This window comes from Rhinatrema bivittatum, chromosome 4 (genome assembly GCF_901001135.1).
Source record: "Rhinatrema bivittatum chromosome 4, aRhiBiv1.1, whole genome shotgun sequence".
In the NCBI taxonomy this organism is placed as follows: domain Eukaryota; kingdom Metazoa; phylum Chordata; class Amphibia; order Gymnophiona; family Rhinatrematidae; genus Rhinatrema; species Rhinatrema bivittatum.
Genome location: NC_042618.1, coordinates 430,166,752 through 430,192,724, shown reverse-complemented (window position 1 = coordinate 430,192,724; position 25,973 = coordinate 430,166,752). Strand labels below are relative to the sequence as shown.

General features: G+C 46.5%; 1 protein-coding gene across 3 annotated transcripts in view; it reads left to right on the top strand.

Annotated features, from left to right (window-relative positions):
* GRM7 (glutamate metabotropic receptor 7) overlaps positions 1–25,973 on the top strand; it is an 827,253-nt gene that overhangs the window by 312,978 nt on the left and 488,302 nt on the right. The gene's annotated exons all lie outside the window — the stretch shown is intronic.

Genomic DNA, 25,973 nt, shown 5'->3' with positions numbered 1-25,973 from the left:
GAGACAGCTCCCTCCCTGCATTACTAGTGAGAGGCTGGCTTCACAGACAGGGGGGAGCTGCCTGACCCTCACTCATGACTTCCCCCATGTCCCAGCTAGTGAATGGTGTGTGGGTGAGGGGGGGGGGTGGATGGTGAAGTCTGAGACAGCTCCCTCCCTGCATTACTAGTGAGAGGCTGGCTTCACAGACAGGGGGGAGCTGCCTGACCCTCACTCCTGACTTCCCCCATGTCCCAGCTAGTGAATGGTGTGTGGGTAAGGGGGGGGGGGGAGGATGGTGAAGTCTGAGACAGCTCCCTCCCTGCATTACTAGTGAGAGGCTGGCTTCACAGACAGGGGGGAGCTGCCTGACCCTCACTCCTCCGGGGTATTGTGATCTTCCTGCACACAGTGCCCTATCCCTGATACCAGGGGTGTTGTGATCTTCCTGCATGCAGTGCCCTATCCCTATTAATACCAGGAGTGTTGTGATCTTCCTGCATGCAGTGCCCTATCCCTATTAATACCAGGAGTGTTGTGATCTTCCTGCATGCAGTGCCCTATCCCTGATACCGGGATGTGTGCAAGAAGATCACAACACCCCCGGTATCAGGAATAGGGCACTGTGTGCAGGAAGATCACAACACCCCCAGTATCAGGAATAGGGCACTGTGTGCAGGAAGATCACAACACCCCTGGTATTAGGGATAGGGCACTGTGTGCAGGAAGATCACAACACTCCTGGTATTAATAGGGATAGGGCACTGTGTGCAGGAAGATCACAATACCCCTGGTATCAGGGTTAGGGCACAAGTTCTAGTCACATTGACTGATCACATTACTTGTTTTGTCAAGCTACCAACTGTTTCCATTTCCCATCCCCCATATACTGTCAGTAGGAAACTTGGTAACATGAATAAATAAGAGGGCAGCCAATAGGAATACATATTCATTCCTAAACTGACCTTAACTGACCTGAAAAGTGTCAAATTGTATCATTTTCAGTTAGTGCGCACTAACTCCCAGTTAGTGCGCACTAATCGGAAAAAACGATTTTTAACGATTTTTTAACTAAAAAATCGTGCCTAAGACGATTTTCTTGCCCTGCCACACGATTTCTATCGTTAAGACGATATGGAAAACGATTCACATCCCTACTCTGCATACCCTTGACTGCAAACGGGCTCTAGCATTCTACCTAGACCGTACAGCTGCCCACAGGAAAAGCACTCAATTGTTTGTCTCTTTCCATCCTATCAAATTGGGGCAGCTTGTGGGTAAACAGACTCTCTCCTCCTGGTTGGCGGACTGCATATCCTTTTGCTATCAGCAAGCGGGCATTCCACTTCAAGACCATGTTAAAGCACATTCTGGGAGGGCCATGGAAACTTCAGTAGCACACCTACGCTCGGTGCCACTTCCTGACATTTGCAGAACTGCCACCTGGAATTCTCTCCATACCTTTACAGCCCATTATTGCTTAGACAAAGCCAGAAGACAAGATTCCATCTTTGGCCAGTCTGTCTTGCGCAACCTATTTACAACGTGACGTACCAACACCCTTCCGCCTGCCCGGTGGGGTTCAGGATGCTCTCGGCCAAATTTCATCCCAGGCCTAGTGCCTTGCACGCCTGAGTACATTTGGTGCATACTCGGACATCCTCAGCTCGGTACTCACCTATATGTGAGGACTACCATCCTGTTTGTCCTGTGAGAAAGCAAATGTTGCTTACCTATAACAGGTGTTCTCACAGGACAGCAGGATGTTAGTCTTCACGAAACCTGCCCGCTGCTCCATGGTGTTGGGTTCGTAACGTTTTCTTATTTTATTTTCTGCACTACCTGTAGTTTTTTAACAAGACTGAAGGGGGACCCCTGCTGGCTGCAGGGTTAGTGCCATGCTGGGCATGCCCAGTAGGGGCCAGTCAAAGTTCTGGAAACTTTGACAGAAGTGTTCCGTGATTGGGCTCCATCCTGTGAAGTCACCCATATGTGAGGACTAACATCCTGCTGTCCTGTGAGAACACCTGTTACAGATAAGCAACATTTGCTTTATCTCCTACCTCTTCTTGTAGTATCAAGGATGATACCTTCCTCTCCTCACCTCCCAGTATTCAGCAGATGTTCATGGGCCATTGAAGTGATCCATCTTCTCTCCTTCTCTTCCCTTTCTCCTTCTTCCTCCCACAGGATGGCTTGAAGTCATCCTCTCCTTGGAATTCGGTGATCTCAGCTTCCTCATTCTGGAAGGGAACCTCTTCCATTTGCTAGATGAGTAAAATTAAGTAAGCTTAACTGAGTCGTAAAGGATTGGGCGCTCCAGACTCAGATACTTAAACAAATGGTAAAGAATGGAGTGAGAAGATGGAAAGAAATTCTCATCCAGAATAAAGAACCCCATGGAGGTTTAAGTTAAGACGTAGAATAAGGAGAGCACATCAGAGACCATGCTACCTCTTTGAAAGCAAAAAGGATCCATTAGGGTAACATGGTGATCTCTCTAGAAAAAGCACTAGAACAGTACCACTTGCTAGCTTCCACATGGGGGAGCTGCAAGCCCAATAAATGACCGGTCAGCCTTTCACTGAACCAAATGGTATATTCCTGATCCAATATTACTAGGGGACCGAGAGGATCCCTACACGATGATTGCAGCTGGTTGAGGAGGAAGGAAGACCGGCCCTGCAGCTGTATCTTCCAACCCTCTCCCTTCCCTGCTGCTCTTTTTGTTTTTCAGTTGGGACCAATCCTGAGACCCCCTCTCTGAGAGGGGAGCAGCTGCAACTGAATGTTAATGAGCTGGCATGAAACTGAGTCAGCGTCTGCTCCAATCTCAAGCCCTATCTCCCGTATAGAAACCAAGAGGGCACGGGTCATCACCAGGGCCAAGAGTGGAGCAGATGCTAATGCAATGTCACACTGGCTCAATATTCAGTTGCAGCTGCTCGCCTCCCAGAGATTGGGCCTCAGGACTGTCTGGAAGAAAAGTCCACAGGTAGAGGTGTTAGTAGTAATGGTAGTGTTGGCTGGCAGGGGAGAGGACAGGGGGCAGAGATTTCTTATTTATTTTTTATGATGAGCTGGTGGTTGACTGGGGGGAGGCAAAGAGAGGGATTTCTTTTAAAGATCAACTGCCAGCTGACTGGATGGGAGGGAAGGATTTATTTTCAATGATCAATTGGTGGCTGGCTGGAAGAGCAAGAGGGAATTTTTTTTTTTCCTTTTTGAGAACAATACTGTTAGCTGATTGGGAGAGAGAAGGAGGACAGAGATATATTTATTTTTCTTTTTTTAATAAGATCAACTTATTTTTATGAAAACATGAGATTAAAGTCTAGGTGGAGGAGGAGGGAAGATACCTCCTGCTCTTTAATTTTCCGTGAGACTCCTCTAACCCCTCTATCCAGTCCCTGGCATACAAAAGGCTGAGAAACACTGCTGTAGTGGATGTTATTTACAGTGCTATGGTGCATCCATCCCTTGCTCCCAGGCTCAGATCTTGGCGCAGTGTCGTGCTGGGGAAACTTTAGAAGCACAGGTCAGATTAAATAGTGACTTTGACTGACCTTCAGACATTGCCCTGAGTCCTCGCTGATTTCTCAGAATGACCGGAGCCTATTAGTGCAGCAGGGCAAGAAATTCAGTCAGCAGTCGGAACAAATCACATATCAGTAAGCTATTTCTTTGCATTTCTGGGGGGTTATCATTTCAGGTATTTATTCCTGAAAGTAAATACAGTTTTAACATTTTTGGACTTTTTCTTTGATAAACAGAGGGAAGTAAATCTGGGTGCTGTGCCCCTACTTGTCCTCAGAAATCTGTGATGGCAGCCCCAGATACATTAACAGGAGAAAAAAAGGAAACTATAATAAGGCTTGCTATTCCGTCTAATGGCTGAGACCTTGCCGTTACAAAGACTGCAATGAAAAATCAAACATTGCCCACGGCGTGGCAAAATTACAGAAATAGTGTTTCCTGGGTATAGAGAAACCAGACGAATGACAAAAACTTGTAAATAATCAAAGGACTGATGCAGCTCTTAAGCTCAGTAATGCAAAGTTTGATTGAAGGTTTTGTTTGACCAAGGTACAATTTGCTATGTGGACACACAATGGTACAACGTATATAACTTGCGTGGTATTGCAGTCACACCGGCCTTGAAGACTGCATTGAAAAATGTAGAAAAGGAGGCTTAAACACTTGTATCTCTATAGCATTGGGACACGGCAAACATGCATCATGTCAGAGTTGCCCCCATACAAAAGAGGCGTCATTGCTGATCAATGGCAGAAGCAAAGCTGAAACTATTTGACCTCATATATTTCTACCTCTCTCTAAATGCAAACACTGCTGTATCTTTAAACACTTTCTGGTCGATTTGAAAAGCCTTGCATGTGCCAAAACCAGGAGGTACGCATGTGTCTCGGACCTGCGCGTGCCGCGTGGATTTTAAAAGGTCTGCGGCAACAAGCATATCTCCCGTTACACGCACAAAAATATTTTTGCCAAAAGGGGCAGGGCGTGGGCATGGTCTGGGGAGGGCATGGGCAGGCCGGGTCTGTAGCATGAATCCAACGTGTAAGTATTTACGTGCACAACCATCGCCAGTGTCCCCTACCGCATCACTTTACTTCTGCTATGGACAGCGTGTTAAGTAATAAAATAAAAAAACAAAGGCTAGTTAGCAAGGTTTAGGGGGGGAGGGGTCTGGACTAACAGGGTCAAAGGTAGGCAAAGTAACAGGGACGATTAGGAAGGCCGATTGTTTATCTGGGTGAACTGGGAACGAACTGGGAAAATGGGCCCAAGGTCAGCGCGTGTATCTACTGAAATCTCTCCCTCCCCTTACGCAGTCTAAGAGGCATTTGCGTGCATATGCGTGCGTCCATATAAACTGGGGTGCACATGCACGCGTGTGCAGGCTATTTTATAACATGCACGCATATACACGCGTATGTTATAAAATGGCCACGTCCATTGGCGCGCCGGCAAACATGCGCACATATGCGCCCGCATACGGCTCTTAAAATTTACCTCTTTTATGAGCTGCTAAAACACTCCAGTGCTGAAGGGCGATATGAGAAAGGAAGAGCACAGGCCACTGATTGTAGAGGTGACTTGCCAAATCCTTGTAAAAGATGATTTCTGCTTGTGTGTAAAGCTTGTTTGAATGCTTTACTGATATATGAAACATAGAAACATAGAAATGACGGCAGAAAAAGACCACCGGCCCATCCAGTCTGCCCAGCAAACTCCCATACTTATTTTCCCATACTTAGCTGTATCACCGACCACTAAGTTCAGGGCCGTTATTGGTAACTGTTTGATTCAATTTCCTGCCACCCCCTGCCATTGATGCAGAGAGTAATGTTGGAGTTGCATCAAAGGTGAGCATAAGGCTTAATGGTTAAGGGGCAGATTTTCAGAGCCCTGCTCGCCGGTGAGCCTATTTTACATAGGCTCACCGGCGCGCGCAGAACCCTGGGACTCGCGTAAGTCCCGGGGTTTTCGGAGTGGGCGTGTCGGGAGGCGTGTCGGGGGCCGGAGCGCGCGGCGTTGCGGGGGCGTGTTGGCAGCGTTTTGGGGGCGGGTACGGGGGCGTGGCTACGGCCCGGGGCGGTCCGGGGGCGTGGCCGCGCCCTCCGTACCCGCCCCCAGGTTGCGGCCCGGCGTGCAGGAGTCCCGCTCGCGCGCGGGGATTTACGCCTCCCTCTGGGAGGCGTAAATCCCCCGACAAAGGTAGGATGGGGGTTTAGACAGGGCCGGGCGGGTGGGTTAGGTAGGGGAAGGGAGGGGAAGGTGAGGGGAGGGCAAAGGAAAGTTCCCTTCTAGGCCGCTCCGATTTCGGAGCGGCCTAGGAGGGAACGGGGGTAGGCTGCGCGGCTCGGCGCGCGCAGGCTATACGAAATCGATAGCCTTGCGCGCGCCGATCCAGGATTTTAGCCGATACGCGCGACTTCGCGCGTATCTACTAAAATCCAGCGTACTTTTGTTTGCGCCTGGAGCACAAACAAAAGTAGGCTATTCGCGCTCGTCTGAAAATCTACCCCTAAGGGTAGTAACCGCCGCATCAAGCAAGTTACCCCGTTGCTTGTTTACCCAGACTGCAGAGATCAATGCCTTGTTGGATGTTGTCTGAATGTAAATCCTCTTTTCCACATTTCTCCCTGCCGTTCAAGCAGAGAGCAACGCTGTATATACATTCAAAGTGATGTATCAGGCTTAATTGGTTTAGGATAATAACCGCAGCAATAAGCAAGCTACCCTCATGCTTATTTGTTTACCCAGACTGTGTAGTTTAGTCCTTGTTGGTTGCTGTCTGAATGCAAATCCTCTTTTCCACATTTCCCCTTGCCGTTGAAGCAGATGGTTAAAAGGTGAGGTGAAAGAGGCTATTTTAGCCAAAAAAAAATCCTTCAAAAATTGGAAGAAGGATCCATCCAAAGAAACTAGAAAAAAGCATAAGCATTGTCAAGTTAAGTGTAAAACATTGATAAGACAGGCAAAGAGAGAATTTGAAATGAAGTTGGTTGTAGAGGCAGAAACTCGTAATAAAAACTTTAAAAAATATATCTGAAGCAAGAAACCTGTGAGGGACTCGGTGGGACCATTAGATGACCGAGGGGTTAAAGGGGCTTTTAGGGAAGATAAGGCCATTGCAGAAAGACTAAATGAATTCTTTGTTTCTGTGTTTACTAATGTGGATGCTGGGGAGATACCAGTTCTAGAGATGGTTTTCAAGGGTGTTGAATCAGATGAACTAAACCAACTGACAGTGAACCTGGAAGATGTAGTAGGCCAGACTGACAAACTAAAGAGTAGCAAATCACCTGGAATTGGGGTTCCTTTTATGAACAAACCGTTTAACCATATAAGTCCTGGAAAATGGGGACAGTTATTTGCAGCATTCAAAATCAAATCAGATTTTCAGTTTAGCAGGGTGAGGGGAAACACGATTGGACATTATTATTTTCATATTTTTATTAGGTTATTTTTAATGATTGTTATATGTAATTAGGTGTATTAATCTGATATTGTATGTTTTAGTCTTTGCTGACAATAATTATGAATGTTTTAATGTAAATCGCTGTGACCATTGGAACGGCAGTGCATAAATACTTTATAATAAATAAATAAATAAATAAATAAATAAGTTGTTTTAGACTTATATTCTTGAGCCAAGGGTACCTAAGGATGATAAATGAAGACCTTGCCCAGTTGAGATATTATGTCTCAGTTGCCTTGACAATGAATGGAATACTGAACTGAAGTAAAGTATTTCTGTCGGTAGGTTTGGTCTAGATAGTAGTGGTAAACCCACTCATGCATTTGCACAGTAAGATATCCCAAAAATGAAATCCTATGAAAATTGCTCTGAATAGAAACTTGTACATTTGTATCTAAAATATTAATCCATTGCGAAACAACTGCTAGGGATTCTTGATTGCCTGCCCAAATTAAAAAATACGGACGGCAACTTTTAAAGTGGCGTGCGGGTGCACATGTGCATGCAGTTCGTCTGCCCACGCCCAAAGACATGGCTGTTTTATAACATACGTTTGCATATGCGCACATGTTATAAAATAGCCTGGCTGCGTGTGCACGTGCGCTGAACTTTAAGTGGGCCGTGCGCGAGTGCACAGAAATCCCGCTTCTGCTGTCTAAGTGGGGGGATTTTAAAAGGGACTTGTACTGACGCATTTGCCAGTTTTACCAGTTCGCTCCAAGTTCGAACAGTTAACAGATAGGTCCTATACACCCCCCAGTTACCCCAGACCCTTTAAACCCCTCTGGAATGGCTTGGGTTTTTTTTTTTAAACTTATATGCCATCCATAGCAGAAGTAAAGTTACGTGGTAGGGGGCCGCAGCGCGCACTGGATCACGTAAGTATTTACGTGCAAATTTCTGTACTGCCCCCGCCCCGCCTAGACCACTCCCATGCCCCGCCCCTTTTCGAGACGTTCCGATAGGTGCTCACAGCGGCATGTACGCGCATGTTTGGGCGACTTTTAAAATCCATTCGGTGCGCGCAAGCCTGACATATTTGCGCAACCCTTAATCTTGGTGCGTGTCGGGCTTTTCAAATTCACCTTATATTATCTATATATCTTTTCCAAAATTTTGTCTGTGACCAAAAAGAAGAGGCAATGTAAGTGTTCTTCAGATGCCATCACACACAGGAGGGCCACAGTGGCCCCTATTGCGGAACCTTTGATTTGTGGAAAAAATTGATCTTGAAATTTCTCAGCAAGCAGAATCGTAGCAAGAACACAAATAAACTGTCTATGCACGTTGGAGACAGCAGAGGTTTTTTAGTCAGTATTCCACAGCACTCATGGCTGCTGTCTGCGGAATGTTTGCAGACAATACCGTGATATCTGCTGTGGCAAGAAGCCATCAATGCAATGCAGACTGGATGGGCCGTTTGGTCTTCTTCTGCCGTCATTTCTATGTTTCTATGTAACTGAGAAAAGTCAAGACGTACGATGTACCTTGCAAGACGAATGGCTGTAGGTACTTACCAACAATCGTAGGCAATGGTTCAAGGTGAGGAAATGCCGTTGGGGGTATTGAAAGTGCTACTAGAGATGGGAAAGCAATGGGGAGCAGAGGGCTGGGCTCCTGCTGTTCATTCTGTTGCAGTGATGGTCGGCTGCTCCCCCCTCCCCCCCCCCCTCCTGGCGCCTATCCCTTCTCAGTACGCTGCTGGACCACTCCATGGTAGGAAGCACGTTTGGCCCAGAGCTCAGCGTGTGGAAAGTCGGCATTGCACCTATACACAAATGTAGTTGCCAAAATTGAGAATATTTTTGCCATATTTGACATTAAATTGTCCAGTACTGTGGACCTGTGGTGCTTGCTCTCCCCTTGGCTTCCATCCTGTGACCCACTGGACTGCAAATCAGGGACTCCGGGGGTAAATAATCTCAGATAGCTCACAATCATATTATTACGTTTTCCCTTTCCTTTCAAAGTTTAAAATCTTGTTAGACATGGCAGCTTCGAAATATACAAAATCTTACAAAATTGAAACAATATAGGTAAAACGTGTTGATTGTAGAACAAAAAGCGATGATTAAAACTGGACGAAATGACCTTGCAGGCAGTGGGGAGAAGTTTGTGAAGAGCGAAGATTATGGCTGTGTCGAGTACATCTCGATCAGACCTGCAGGAATACCTTAGCATACGCTGGTCCTCATGTGCTACCTGCCAATCAGAATTAGGCCCCTCTCTCAATACTTTCCACATCACTTTAATGACAGGTGCTAGAATCATGTCCTGCTTCCTGTAAAAGTGGATTAATGCCGCTTCAGAGCCCAGCTTGTGAAGTGTTGGCTGGGTGGTGAAGCGTGCCAGGTCCTCGCTGGCTGCTGTTAGGGCATTATTTCAGTCAGGAATCCTACATTCTCACTGACTGCCATTAGTATGCCTTATTACTTCTTGTCTATCCCAGCCAGGATCGCTTTTAGGGGCAGGGTGGCAAGCAAGGCAATTGCCCAGGGTCCCAGCACCACAAGAGGCCCCCTTGGCAAAACTGAGTCATGTCGCTGAGGCAGAGCTTCCAGGCTCCTGGCGCTGGCTGGTCCAACTCCTTAGTTTCTGCCCCGGGTCCAGGTGTGTCTAACACTGGTTCCTGCTCCAGTCCACATGGACACTGCTTTATTGCTTCAACGTAGTTCAGTTTTAGTTGCTAGCAAATTCTTTATTTCTATGTTCCTAGGAGTGGTGTACCAGCTTGTAGAAATTTTGATTTGAATTTTTAATATAAACGTTAAACTTTATCTATTAACTTAAAATACACAGTAATGTAAAAGAAATTCTCAGGATGCTGTAAAGAAGAGCGGATTAACATGATTGCACCTCAGACACTCCTCAAGCAATCAGGAGTGTGGCTGACCTCCAGGGTCCACTGGCACTGAGAGAGATAATACATATTATTTTTATAGTGCAACTGGACATATGCACCACTCTATAATGGTGATAAATACTCAGGTACAATCAGCCCAGCCCTAAAGAGGTTAGAATCCAAAGGGTGAATTATAAAAGAGGTGCTCACATTAAAAGGTCCACATATGTGAGTATCTGGGCTGATAGTGAGCAACTCAGATTTTAAAATGGCCCAATTATGTGCGTATATGTGCATGCATAAACAAGCCACCGTGTGGAAAAAAGGGGTGGAGTTAGGGCATGTCAGGGGCATTCCAGGGTGGGGGCCTACATTTTTGCACGTAAATACGGATTTTAAATCCAAAGCCCGCAGCATGCATGGGGCTGTTACCCGCGCTAATTTACTTATGCTCTTGATGGGATGAAAATCTAAAGAAAACTAATTTTCAGCTTAAAACGACTGGGGGAGCAGTCTAGGGGGATTGCAGGCTAAAGAACCAGGAAGGTCTTGAAGAGCAAGAGATAGACTGGGCAAACTGGTGGACTAATTGGTGAAACTGACTATTTCGTTCATGCACGCGTGTTTTAAAATCAACTTAGCTGCGCACGTTAAAGCCGACAAATTCCCAAGGAAGATACGCGAATAATGTTTGCTCATGTAACTGCTTAAAATTAAGAGCACCCATAAGCATGCTAGGTGTATTTTAAATCATACTGCGCGTAATTGAGCAGGTGATTTAAGATTTCTGCGTATGTGGGCGCATGTGTGCTCATTTTAAAGTTACAATCCTTGTGGGTACCTGACACAGTAGGATATAAAATGACTTGTTCAAGGTTGTTGTGTTGGAGAAGGTACAGAGAAGGGCAACCAAAATGATAAAGTGGATGGAACAGCTCCCCTATGAGGAAAGGCTGAAGAGGTTAGGACTGTTCAGCTTGGAGAAGAGACGGCTGAGGGGGGATATGATAGAGGTCTTTAAGATCATGAGAGATCTTGAATGAGTAGATGTGAATCAGTTATTTACACTTTCAGATAATAGAAGGACTAGGGGGCACTCCATGAAGTTAGCAAGTAGCACATTTAAGACTAATCGGAGAAAATTCTTTTTCACTCAACGCACAATAAAGCTCTGGAATTTGTTGCTAGAGGATGTGGTTAGTGCAGTTAGTGTAGCTGGGTTCAAAAAAGGTTTGAATAAGTTCTTGGAGGAGAAGTCCATTAACTGCTATTAATTGCATCAGTAGCATGGGATCTTCTTGGTGTTCGGCCTCTGTTGGAAACAGGATGCTGGGCTTGATGGACCCTTGGTCTGACCCAGCATGGCAATTTCTTATGTTCTTATGTTGCAAGGACTGTCAGTGGGGAAAGTGTGATTTGAACCCTAGTTCCCAGCCCTTTACTCTAAGCACTAAGCCATTCCTCTTTGATGATCAAGCAAAGAAGACTTTAACAGAGACGGTGTTGTTGCATTAGGTAGTTCACAGGCTGGCCCTACAAACCGCCACACTCACCTCCTTGCCCGGACCACCTTTCTTCTCTTCTGATGTGGCTTGCAGACCCTGGCCCCTCCACGTGATGGGACACTGTGCTCCAAGGCCAGACACACTAGCCTCACACGCGGCATGATGCTGCCGGCCATCTTGACGCACCTCTTCTTAGGCACATGTGCATCCAGCAGTCCCCCTTTTAAAGGACCCTTGGCGGGAAAGCCCTGATGGCGCCAGATGATGACATCACTCCTCCAGGTCTATAAAAGGCTGCCTTCAGCATTCTCTCATTGCCTCAGCAACAGATCCACCTACCCCTCAGTAGAGCGTGTTGCTACCAGCATCCTGACTTTGTTCACGCGTCCTTGTCTTTAGTTCTTCAGTTCCAGCATCTTAACCTTCAGTTCTTCAATTCCAGAGTCCTTGTCTTCAGTTCTTCAGCTTCTTCTCATTGCCTGCCTGTTCTTTTCCTCACCCACCTGCCCTGCCTATCTGTCTCTCCTCTCGGACAGATTCCCTGGTTTTGACCTCTGCTTGATCTTGGTTACAAACCTGACCACTCTCTGCCTCTGATCACTGTCTGATCACGGATACGCCTGACCGCTGCTTGCCCCTGACTTTTGCCTGGGCATCAGACTTGCCTGACCTCTGCCTGCCTAAGATTCGAGCAACCCTAGGACCTCCTCTTCTGCCATCACAGAGACCCTACCTAAGTCCTGCCGGCCCCAGCACCTAAAGGCTCAACCCGCATGGAACAAGGGCTGGTGTAGGCGAAGCTCCCGCTAGGCCTCTGCCTTGTCTGGATCCACCAGCCGATGGTGGGAACTTGCAGGGCTCTCCCCTGCAGGTAGCACCAATCCTGCCTCGGCCCAAGGTCCCATGAATGCAATAGGTGTTATATGTGCTGGTTGAAGGAAGTTTAACAGACTTATTGGACAGCATCATTGGAGATAAGGCAGTCACTAGAATATGTGCTACTGTGTGAGGCAGGATAAAGCCAATATAAATACCTTTAAAGAAATACAAATCTCAGTCTAGGCTATGTGTGATGGCTCTCTGATGAGACCTAGCTTTACAGGTGAGGATTGGAAAACAATTGCCCAATTTATTAATTCTCTATGCACACACGCACATGCCATCTTCTTGCCCTACCGCTGAGTCCATGTTCATTCTTTTACAATCATCCTAGGTAACACTCTACCACTCTCATGTAGAAATTTCCATTTTAATATCGCTGGTCAGTCAGCTTGGATTCCTACTGAAATGTGATCGAAAAGGGGGCAAGTGCAAGCATAACACAGTGTTCATAATTTCTATCTTTACATAGCAGAAGTCGTTTGGGTAGGGTATGTTGTAATAATTCACAGTGATTGATCTACATGTCCTATGCTGCAATATTTCAGGTGATTGGCAGGTGGCTAGAGAGCTTGTCAGCTCTCGGATGGGAGGGCTTAGAGGATGGGCAGCAGAATACAAATCCTGTCACCTCTAGGACTGGAACGCTTGGGGGATGGGCCCAGGGATACAGTCACCTCTAAAATGGCTCGGGTAATAGGTATAGAAATGCAGAGCCTGTCGCCGCCAGGACCGAAACACTCAAGGATACAGAGCCTTTCACCTCCTGGGGCCGGAGAGCTCAGAGGAGAGACCCAGGAACATCGAGCTTGTTACTTCCAGGACTGGAGGGCTCAGGGGATGGGCTGGAGGGCTCGGGGTAGCCTTTGGTGTCTTTTTCTGTCATACAAGGCTGCCTGTGTAGCTCCAAATCGGAGATCCTTCCAGCGCCACTTAATGGTTAATCAGCGTTAGAGCTTGAAATATTTTGTCAGTATAAATGCCCACAGATTGGGGATTGCCAATAAGCACATCTTGAGCTGGGCTGTCTGATGTGCGCCCTACTTCTAGAGTCTTTGCCAGTTTTGCACAATGACTTTCTGGCAGTGATCTCAGTGCGTGAGTTGCTGGGGGCGTGCAGGAAGATCTCTGGTATGACTTGTCCATTTAAGCATTGCAGTGGAAGAAAGAGCATCGTTCCTCTCACTAACCCAGAGTTAGAAATGTATTACTGAAACATGAACATGGCAGAATGTGGAGATCATTTTCCTTTGGTCATTAGCTCAGCGAAATGTAATAGTAAAATTGATGGTGGATGCAGCCATTGCCAAGGAAATGCTTGGCAGGTGCTGCTGTCCCCTCTCAGTAATGGCCCTGGTGCATGGATCTTTCACCTGTTTAACAAGTTTCATAAACATTTTAATATGGTATGGAATGAATTTCATTAATAAAGAAAATAATACATTTATTTTATGTTTTTAAAAACAGCACAGTAGTACATAGGGAGGGTGATTTTAGAACTGTGTGGGTAGCACACACAGACTGTAGACGTTATTTTCAAAATAATCTTATGTGCATAGCTGTGCTTTGAAAATGCTTGGGTAATTGCCCTGATATACACACAGATTAACTTGTGTAAAGTTACACCTCCTCTTTAGCAGACATAACAAATGCAGGTTAATTTATATGCATACTTTTTAAAATCAAAAAGTATGAATGTAAGTTCCATCTCTGCCGCTCAGAATTCTTTTCTGCAGATCATGTAAAAGAGTGTGCATAAGCGTCAATTCTGCCCTACCTCCATCTCCTAGTATGTATTCTGTTAATACCCATCCCTATGATTCTAACTGAGTGTTGTGTTGCATCTAGATATGTGATGGAATATCTTCCGAGTAATTTATATGTACTGTGAGCAATGCAGAGAGATTATAGAGAAGGATTGCACAATTCATCATAGACTTTTTGATTCTTTAAAATTGGGCTATGCCATCATCAGTGACTTCCTGCAAACATCTGCCAGATCATCCAGTCTAGGTTTCCTAGCCATGTTGATATTCACGGATATGAGTTTGGGGGTTAAGGCAGGGAGAGGAGTCTTGGCATGGGGGATCTTTACTAGAACGGGAAGTCAGCAGGAACCAAAGTCTGAGCTGGAACATGGAACTGGAGCTGAGACTTGAAGCTGAAATTAGAACTCTGAGCAGGAGCCTGGAGTCTCATTTGGAACGTGGAACTGTACCTGAGATGTAAAGCTGGAACTGGCACTCAGAGCAGGAAAATGGAGTCTGAGTTGGAATGTGGAACTGGAGCTTGGCATAGGTACTGGAGCTGGAAGCAGGAAAGAACTGAAACTTAGAGCAGCAACTGGATCTGCAGCTTGAAGCGAGGGCTAGTTGGAAGCTAGGCCGGGATTGCAATAGGAAAGGGCAGCTGAAGTTTGGAGCTGGAGCTGGAGCTGTTCAAGACTGGAGCCAGAGCAGTAACTTGGAACTGCAACTGAAACTTAAGATAAGGAGCAGAGCTTTGCCATGAAAGGTTGGGTAGCCTTCTGGTTGCGGTGAACAACTTCTGTTCCCAGCAATCCCCTTTTAGTCAGGTTTTGGCAAATCTGGTTCCCCGGGGAGAGTGACTATTTTCTCCCTTCTTGGTCTCTTGTGGTTCTTGGCTATACTTAATTCCAATTCCCTGAACTGTTGCTTGTTCAAACCCTGCTGGTGCCTTCTCCTGATACAATCCGACCAAGTACTTGCTGCAAAACAGATTCTTTATTTTCCTTCACAGAGAACAGTACAATTCCATACCCCCTTAGGTACTAGAGTCATTTCATACTTGTACAGCAGGCATTTAAACACAGACTGACATAAATTCTATACTGCAACCAAATGCCCTTCCCTGCTGTTTCCTGTCACCCTCTGTTATCTGCAGGTCCTCCAATTCCCTTATTGGAATATTTCCATGTGGAATGGTAGCTCTCGGCCTTCCATGGTTCTTCTGCAACCAGTTCTTTCCTCTCTGGCTATGCTGTTCCTCTCACATTATCCCCAGGAGAGACTCTGCTCTCCCTAAGTAAGCTTTCTATCAGTTTCACCTTTATGTTTCAATTACTGACATGTTGCTGTGAGGTCAATTTTTCTTCTTGTGATTGGTTTAAGGTTCAGACTTCTTGGGATTACAATTCCCAGCAGCCTCCTGTTCTCTGTTCCACCCTTCCTTAAAGTGGTACTACATCTGGAAACCTTTTTCCATTGTCCTCGGTCTCTGGCTGGCTACTTGTCCCCCCATCTCTGTGTTGTTCCTGACAATGTGAGATACCCAGTTCATCACAAGGATTACCAATATTTATATTTTTGCATGGTAATCATCTGGAAGACCTGACTACAAATTCATTGGAATGATCTTTTTAAAAATATATATTTTTATTTCATTCTTTGAAACAGGCAAATTACTTGTTGGAACATTGCCATGTGGGTGTTATTTATTTATTTATTTATTTATTTATTTATTTATTTATTTAGCATTTTTATATACCGAAATTCATGTAGCAGAGTTACAAATCAATTCAGTTTACATTTTAACATTAAACATATTTGAGTATATACTTACTTTTATAGATTGTAATACAGATTGATTTGTAAATCACTAAATTGTATAACACAGCTCTTAAAAATGTTGCCACTTTTCTCATGGCGCGTATCGGTACTAGTTATAGATCTGGATCTGGCTACCCACTTCATCAGATGACAGCCATATTGACAGTCACATAATTTATATCTCAGGAGAGGAGGAGTTAAGATGGTACCTTGTTTGGATGCTGAGTTTTTGCTCCTGGTAGTTTATCTTGTATGCTGCTATGTCAGTGAAAAAGATGGCCAAGTCAAAGACCTCGCCAGTTTTGCTTCTACTACTGGCCAGGGAGCTGATTGACTCCTTCGTACTGACAGGCTCTCAGCATCGAGTTGATAATGCCGCAGTTTGTTCGGGGAGCAACAGCACAAGTAAGCTTTCTCTTGGCCCTTTTACCTCCAAGTGTTACTGGATTTTCCCTGCTTCTCTCCCCAAGGCAGCCCACACTGAAGCAAGTGCCGAGCTGGTTGTTTGTGGAGGCAGGGAGTGTTCATGAGTGCAGATCTTGTTGATGGGGCAGGAGTCCATATCGCAGGAAAGGAGCCAGCAGCAGGATGGATTGATCTCCAAGGTGGCAGCTGCAGGAAATACCATGGAGGGGCAAGGGTCTTTATCTTCCGAGGCCCCTAGACTGGTAGCAGTGACAATGCCCATGGGAAGGGGAGATGGAGGTGTTGCTGACATCTCTACCCTTGAGAGGAAGATCACGTCGGAGGACATCTGGACCATTGTTATTAGGATGGAAAGTACTTTATTTCCTTTAGTTACTAGTGTACGTAATTCTTCTGTTCAAGTAGCAAGTCAAATGTGTGAACCAGGATGAAATGGCTTGAAGGGGATGTCACTACTATGGGAGGTCACCTTGCTAGCCTGCAGACATCTAGTGTGGCTTTAATTAATGATAATCTGGCTTTATGTAGCAAACTTGTAGCTGTAGAGAATCGTCTTAAAGATAGGAACTTGCGAATTTTGAATTTTCCTCAGACCAGGCTATTAGCGCCTCAGGAACTATTTAAGAAGTATATGAAGGAGAATGTTAAGATACTGGATGATAAACTACCTGGAATCTCCAATATGCATTACCTACCGAAAGGGAAATGTGAAATTAATCTTGAGAAGGAGATCTGGACATTATCTCATCTCCAAATAGCCTGGATTTGTCTGCCTTCCTAGAAAGGTCACTGGAAGAGATCTCGACAAGAGCCACACTATTAGTGACTTTCAGTCGGGTGCTTAGGCTGTGTTTCAAGTTTGGGAATGTTTCTTTTTATAAGAAAATGTCCTGATATGGATAGATCTACTCAGCATCAGAGGAAGGCATTCCTTCAATTATGGCAACGTACGGTGCGGCTGCGGGCTACTTACTCTTTGAAGTTTCCATGTAAATGTCTTTTCAGTTATAAAGGCAATGTTTGTGTTTCATGACTCATTTCATCTTGAAGTTTTTCTTCAGGATAAATTATCTTCAAATAGATTTTTTTCTTTCTATCCTTTTTATAGGCCCAGTGAAAAGGGAGTCTATAGTATATATCAGGCACAATATTTAATGTAACCATGCATTTTGTTAGGTTATCCTTTGCTGCTACTTAGACAGACAAATTTGAACTTATCCAGATGAGTAGCAGCATTTATCCAGCTATATTCCGACTTATCTGACTAATTAACAGCCAGATGCATCTGAAAAGCGCTACTTGCCCGTCTAAAAAGTGCTTTTCCTATTTATCTGGCTAAGTGCTGATACTTTTCTGGATCTCACATACGCCAGTATGTGTGCGTGGTGTGCATATGTATTTTATAACCGGTGCATATTGTTTGCATGCAGGCTCTAAAATACATCAGTAAATTTGCGTGCACACATATACATGTGTAACAGGGTGCACACAAACACTTTTGAATGTTATCCTCTTAGTCAATTAATGTGTGAAAATTAAAATATAAAATAAAAAAAACAATGACTACGTCAATAAGTATTTTGGGGCGTGTAGGCGCAGCTGTAAGGACTGAAGAATCTGATTAGCTTGAGATGAGTTTTCTGTTACATTTTTCAAGAATAGGAGGGTGCGGTGGTCCTCTTTCTGCCTTCTGATTGACTGATGGCTTCTGTTGCACACACACATCCTCATTCAAATTCCACATGGGCATCAGGGTGCTGCAAGGGTATTAGGTGCCCTAGGAGAACCTTCGGTCTTGCACCTCTCTCTCCCCCCCCCCCCCGAGAATTACCTACTGGTGGCAGCTCCAGCACGGAGCACCCTTCTCTGGCAGCATTGGCTCTGGCACAGCACCCTTCCTTCATCCTGTGCCTAACATCCCCCTCTCTTTACCTCCTGCCCAGAGTGCCCAGCATCCCCTCCCTCTCTCTTCCTGGCTAGCATCTCTTCTTCTCCCTGCCACAGCATTCTCCTTTCTCGCCTCCACTCTATGCCTAACATGCCAGGATCACCCCAGTCATTTTGCCCTCTTCCTGCAGTGCCAGTATGCTCTCTCTCTCCACTTCACCCTCAATTGCTCAGCACCCTCTCACTCTCTCCACCCTGCCAACTACCCTGCAGCCTCTCTCTCCACTCCCCTCAACATTAACACGTTCTTTTGCCATCCCCACCATTCCAGTGTCCTCTCGCTTTCTTTCTCCACCTTACTCAGCATTCATTTCCCTCTTTCATCTCCTAATGCCAGGCTTCCTTCTGCATTCTTCAGCCACTATCGGGATGGGCTCCACCTGTAGCCATGGCCCTGGGCCTCTTCCTCCTCTTTGACCATTGGCCAGATGTGCTCCACCAGTGACACAGGCCCTGGATTTATTCCTTCTCTTCAGCCACTGGTGGGATAGGCTCTGTCAGCTGCCCAGGACCTTGATCTGATAGGATTGTGCTGACCTAAAGGGGTGGCACTCCAGATGACCACCTAGTTAGCTTAATGGATGTTGCGTTTGATGGTTTGCAGGAACAGTCTACAAGCCATCATCCTCACCTTCATAGCCAGCATGCTCCGGCTGGCTGCTGCTGTCCCCGACGCTCTGGACACTGGCAACCCCTCTTGTGGCAGGAGGTGGCTGAATGCCGCCAGCTCCGACCTTTTCCTACGCCCCTTAGGTACATGCACGCCTGCCAGGCTTCTTAAAGGGACTACAGGAGGAAAGTTCCCGCGTCCCCTACTGATGACATCATCCTCTTCACCCTATAAAAGGGCAGTTCCCTCGACGCACTCTGCCTCAGCAAAAGGTCCTCCTACATTCTGTAGTGCATGTTACTTCTAGCCTGTTCCAGTCTTCATCTGCCCAGCCTGTTCCACTCTAAGTCTGCCTAGCTTGTTCCTGCCTCTATCTGCCCAGCCTGCTCCAGCCCTATCCGTCCCTCTTCCTCTCCCTTGGACAGATACATGGTTCTGATTCTTGCCTAGACTCTTGATACACCTAACCTCTGCCTGCCTCTGCCTCTTGCCTGGATACTCGATACGCCTGACCGCCACCTGCCTATGACCTTAGCCTGGTCTTGGACCACGTCTCTTGTCATCATCAGAGACCCTAGGTCCTGCTGACCCCAGCACCCAAAGGCTCAACCCGAGGGGAATGTGAGCTGGTAAAGGTGAAGCTGCAGACCAGTCTCTACTTTGCATGGGTCTATCTGCTGGCAATGAGAACCAATCTCACCCCAGTCCAAGGGTCTACAGGTACAATAGAAGCACCAGCCCCAGTGGACATCTGACAGGTGCATTAGGATTTAAACCCACTACCTCTGATAGTCAGGACCAGGGGATCTAGCTATAGAGCCATGCAGACTCTGAAGCAATAAGAATCCTCTGATACGTATTCCTGACTGTGTTCCTGCATTCCTGACTCCTGGATCTTACATTGGTCCTGGCCTGCTCCGTGCCTCAGTCGTGGCCTTCAGTTATGCTCCTGTTTCCTGCTTGCCACCTGGGAAGTCCTGGTGACCACTTGCCTCCAAAGGCTCAACCCGAGGGGGAACGGTGGCTGCTTCAGGCAAAGACATCAGCTTCAGGACACCCGGCCTCTCTGCGGTAACTCTTGTCCTAGCAATAGTGCCTAGCGCCAGCAGAGCAGTCTGTGACAGCATCACACTAAACCATGTAAAGAAGAAATATAGAACAGACAGCCGTAGCATAGATTCAGGAATATCCTTATTCCAAAAGTGAAGCTACATAATAAAAATTACAGATGAAATAAAAAAAAGCAAAATAAAATATGGAGGCAAAATTGGAGACTCGGGCCTAGTGTTCTTTGTCTCTACCGGCCATTTTTCCTTAGCTGAGCTTGGTCTAGGATTTTTGTCGTAAGGGAGAGTAATTTGCAGGCCATGCTGCCGGCACCTCCACGGAGGCTTGTCTGGACTGGTCAGCAGCGCGGCTTTTGATTTTTTGATTCGCTATTCTGAATTGGCTTTTGATATTTTTTTGCTGGAGTTCAAGGAAGCTGGAGTGCTTCAGAGTGCTCCCCACGTTAGTGACCTGCAGCCTGATACAAGGGAAGTAGATTACAGTTGGAAATGTGGTGTTTGATCCCTATTTTTAGGCTTCACAGCCTGACCCAAGGGAAGAGGCTCTGCCCGGGCCTGTACCCCCACGGTCTGCAAGGGGATTATCGTGGAAGAGGTGGGTTGGGGTTTTTTTTTTTTGAGAGAGAGCTGTATGCGGTTTTTTTTTTTTTTCCCCTGAGAGTTTTGCTCTTTGGCATCCTGGGCCTGCATGAGGAGGGAGGTCAGGATGAGGGGCTCTGATTCCTTCTGCCTAGCTAACGAGGGACAGCAGTGACCTGGCACAAAAGAAGAAAGAAGGATTTCTGCGGAGAGTTTTGTTCTTGTGTTTTGGGGAAGAATTCTTTTGCCACCAGTTCCTGCCCTCCGAGAAGGAGGACATTTTTGGATTTTGAATACTTTGTGGGACTTTCTGCCACCAGAAGTCCAGTGTTTACCATCAGAGAAAGAGAGAGAGGAGAGATAGGAGATCCCAGGCCCGTTCGGAGCCCACTCTATCACTTAGGAGCGTTGGGGTCTTTAACTAGTGCTTGGGCCATCCTAAAGACCCAGCTAATACTCCTGAGGAAAGAGGCAGGGCCGGCGGAAGCACTAGGCCAACTAGGCCTGGGCTAGGGCGACAACCAATAGGGGGGGCGCGAGCCATGTGGGACTGCGAGCGGTGGCACCAAAGAGGCACGGAGATTCGGCAAGCTCCACTCCTCTATGCCGTCGCCACTCGCAGCCCCACATTACTCGTGCCCCCTAATGGGGGTGGAGGCGAAACCGGAGGGAGGGTGGCGTGACCAGATGGGGGAGGCACAACGGGGGGCACAAGCCAGAAGTTGGCTAGGGTGCCTAATCCCCTTGCATTGGCCCTGGAAAGAGGTACCTTTGGACTGTTTATTTCACCAGAAGGTAAACTGGAGAATTTTTGTTGCGAACTGGACTTTGAGTATTTTCGGGTGCAGTAAATCTTTTGTTGGTCACTCCAGCAGAGATTCCAGCTTCCTTCATTCAGAGTGAAAGGTGCCCTGAAGCAAGGGTGTGAGAATAGTAAATGCACCCAAAGAGAGGCTGTGTGTGGGTCCCCACCTCCATGAGCATAGAGCCCTGGAGCTTCATCGCCCTCCCCGCCGGAACGAACCTCCGGCACCCTGGTGTTGGTGTCAGAAAAGAGAGAGCTGAGAGGAAAGTGGCCCTCGGGGGACAAACATTCAGGGAGGTCCCCGAAGAGGGGGTTGTTTCTTTTACTGCAGCCGTTTCCTTTCCCGGCCTGGTATCTCTGCAGCTCCTTCTTGCTGACATTTTTGTGATGAGTGTGAGAACTCTTTGTAAGGTTTAAGAAGTGTAACGTTCCCACGGACTGCATTTCACGCCATTTCCATAAAATCGCGGGTCTGTGCTTGCAGAACGCGGGGGGGGGGGGGGGGGGGGGGTGCCAGCTGTGCTCCCTAGGATTGAACTCTGCGATCACCCTGCATTTAACCTTTGTTTTGATCTCGGAGTCTGCAGCACTATCGAGCAACCCCTTTGCTGAGGGGGGGCACATTCCAGTCCACCTGGGGTCAAGTGACTGCAGCAAGCGCTGATCTGGGGACATCGATTGGAGTTTGATTACTTGGGCTTCAATTACCTGGAAATGAGCTGCGCAGCTTGAAAGAAAACCAATGCCCTTCAGTGGACCATAAGGTTGATAAGCAGACTGTCCAGCAGTCATGACTGGACTGAAGGCTCTTAGCAGATCTGCATTAAAAGACGGTGTACAGGAGCCCTCATGGCCACACAGGCCCGGTCTCAAAAGCTCATGTACAGTAGCATCTTGGGGTCCAGTACATACACCCTGGACCTGTTTCCCCAGGAGTAATATTGCTACTAGAATTCTACCCTAACTACTGAAATTCTGCTTTACAGTTTCCTGTCGCCAGAGTGCTAGCTTAGGGGACCCTCCACCAATTTCCTTTGGAATGAAAGTGAACATGCCTGACAGGTTTAGGAGCAGAACAGTGCTCTGGAAACTCAGACCTGATGCTTTCAGTGGAAATCAGCAACAAGCTATGGGCTTAGCCCACATGCCTTCTCCAGTGCAGGGCAGCAGGGAGGAATACTCCAGGCGCAGGGACACAGGCAGCTTACACACTGTACACTGCATGCCTGCTCCAGTGCAGGACAGCAAGGAGTAAGACTCTGGGAGCAGGGACACATGGTAACAGGCAGCTTACACACTGTACACCGCATGCCTGCTCCAGTGCAGGACAGCAAGGAGTAAGGCTCCGGGAGCAGGGACACATGGTAACAGCAGCTTACACATTGTACACCGCATGCCTAGTAAACAGAGTTAAGCAGAAGTCATTGTTCTCAGGGGAACAGTGATTTCTGCTTATGTTAAGTTGTGCTATACCTCACCAAGCATGTCACCCAGCATCCAGAGAGATCTGGACGAATTGGCTGATCCAGCTGCAGTTTGTAGAGATCATCTCACATGGCTAATTCTTTCTTTTATTTCAGATATTGCCGGATTTTGAAACCCACCTGCAATTAATTTCAATTTGTTACAGAAACAAATTTCGTTGTGAATTCAGCAGGTCAGGGGAGCCAAGCTCTGACTCTAGGTGGCAGAGTAGAGGCAGACTGCGCGGAGTCAGTCAAAGGCGCACATTTATATTCACGTTTATCTCAATGTTTTACGAGGCGAATCTTTCCGCTTTTGTAACCAAACGGCAGAGCAACCAGAAGTGGGTGCGCTGAGATTGCTGCCACCCTGCGACTCACTCTTTTGCAATTATGCTTCCATTTTATAGGTCTTTTGTACATATGTCTGAAAATGCTCTACGATCCCCTACACAAGATACTATTAACTAAGATATATCAGCAGTACTTTTTTTCCCCCCCTAGAAAGAAAGATGCTGAAACTCAAATGCAGGGCTGCCCTCAGGGGTGGGGAACCTGGGGCAATTACCCAGTGCCTCCCACCAGTAACGCTGCTCCCCCAACCGGCAGCAGGGTTCAGTCTCAGAATGATCCTCACCCCTGCAACCCCCTTCCCATCCTTCCTCCCGTCAGCAGGAGGCGTAAGAGGGCAGCACTTTTACATGCTGGTGCCTCTGCCACTGTTACGGCATTGGGGGAAAGCAACAGCGGGTGAAAGAGAGAAAGAAGTGCTACTCCCCTCCTCCACCGCTGCTTCTCTCAGATTTACATCCGGGACTTTATTGTCACGACAAAATTTATATATGTGTTGCCAAAGTAAGACATAAAGTAGTTAAAAAGAGAAGCAATAGTGCTAATAAGAGCAATTAAAACGAGAGGGTACAGAATGGTTAATAGTATGGACAACTACCGGGTTATGGTGCTGTTCTCTATTGCTCAGAGCGAAAGGGGCTGGTGCCCTGCGGAGAAGAGCTGTCTGCTTCCTGCTCCATCTAAGCCCCCTTCCTCCCAGGCAGCAGCCTGCAGTGACAGCACAGAGCAGAGAAGAGTTTCTCTCCTCCCTAATCCAGCCCCACCCTCCTGTCATCGCCCAGGGACTGATGTAGAGGGGAAAAAAAGGTACCCCAAGTCCCAGCAGGAAAAAAAAGGCCTGTCTGTCAGATAAGAGAAAAGGAGAACCTTCTGGATGATTTGGAGAGGAAGATACACTATTATTCCCAGGCAGGGAAAAGTTTTCACCCCAGAGGTGGCTGCATCATAGACCCTGAGATGGAGAGAGGACAGGAGTTAGAAAAGCATGCAGAAATCTGCTTTAAATGTCCTTTCCTTTCAAGGGTCCTTGATTTCTGGATGGGCCATTTTGGTCTTTATCTGCCCTCATTTGCTATGCTACTATGTTATCCCAGGATTTGGAGGGTGGCACACAGTTCTGTTTTGGAGGATATGCACAATGAATATTCATGAGATTTATTTGCATGCAGTGGATGAGTCAACCCAGTTCTCAGGAGCACCCAGCCAGTTGGGTTTTCGGGTTGCCATCATGAATATGCATGGGATATGCTTACGTACATTGGGTATAAGAAGTAGGTTGACATATGCAAATACTCTCATGCATATTTATGATGGATATTCTGAACGCTAGACTGCAAAGTGCTTCTGAAGACTGGGTGGAGAAGTGATGCTGCTGTCGTTTATTCTCAGGAGACATATTCTGGATATTCTGAAAAGCAGGCCTGCTTGCGTACTTCAAGGGTGAGAGGCTGAGATGTCTGGTTTGCAGGTTATTTAATCCCTGGATCTATTGCAGGCAGCAGTCCTATAGAGCAGCAAACTGCATCAGCTTGTTTGCCATTAAACCTGAAATGTTACAAATGGGAAATAGGATAGAGCCGCTCCTATTCCTTGGGCTCTTGAGGCTGTAAATGCTACTGAAGGGTGTGGGAGGTTGAACCAAGTACCACGTAATCATCAGGCAAAGAGCAGAGGGGTGGAGGGAGCTGTCAGGAGCACACAGAACATCCACACTGGAGAATTGCTGAAAATGGAATTCACTTACTCTCTAATAAGAACTGGATGGAACGGCGTGACCAGAGAGGCCTTACACAGGAGATTTCAGTCCGCCTGACCTTGCTCTAACGACTGTAAGCCAGTACAAGAAAATGGTTTGCCAACGTTGTTTCACGCCCTCCCCTGCTGGGGGTTATCTGTAAGTAACCCAGTCATTGCCGTACTGACCACCCTGAAATCGGAGTTCCTTCTGTGTGGGAAGGGGGAGGGGAATGGCTAAATCCAGGTCAGAACCGTAATCTGCAGAGGAGGACAGGACTGCATGAGCTGCAGGCCTTCTCCTATCCTGCCCCAGCATTTGTCATTGATGCATAGAAATATTAATTCTCAAGGACATCCTTCCATAAGCATTGTGCGATTTAAAACCAAGGTTGAGTCATATTCCCCAGAATGTTTTTTTTTTTTTACTGAATTTGCTTTTTAAACTTCCTAAATCTTATTTAAAAAAAAAAAAATGTTCTTTCAGATCAGCTGAGCGATTAAATATAGCACATTTTTCCTACTGGAGTAGAAGCAGGCCCAGGGCCCCAAGCAAACTGATTCTTCCTAAGAGCTGATAGGTGGTTTTCTTCCATCTGTGAAGATGCAGAAATCCTTATTGTTTATAGGAAATAAAAGAGATTTCATGCCCCTATTTCATTATAACAGCACACATGGTGATATTGGAAAGAAATCAGCATTGAAGCCATGGCATTTGTTTAGTGTTATAGCATAGATGCAAATTAGACTATCATTGGTTGCTTTGGCATACATATCCACATGGGTGTGCTAAGGGTTTTTTTTTTTATAACTACATTTAGCTCCAATCTAATTAATTTCAGAAAAGAAATGCATTAATAGTGCTGCTTAGCTAGTGTGCATATGGTGTGCATGGGGTTAAATTGCTCCGATAAGCCCTCTCCAAAACCAGAGCCTTAATTAGTTCCCATTTCAGAGATGGGGGTGCCTCAGAATTTGTGAGAAAATGTCATAAGAACTGCAGAATTCCCTGGGGATGTTTTGTCTACCCAGGCCGTAACTGTCTTCTCCCAGCCTTTAGAAAGAAAGTCACCGGAACAAAATAAGCAAATTGAAGAAATAAAAAGCACGGAAATGCTGGACACTACAGTTCTGCAGAAAGCTTAAACTTGCAGAATTAGTCCAATTGAAGTTCTCAGGTATTTGGGTCTCAGCAATTCTTCTGGGGCTTT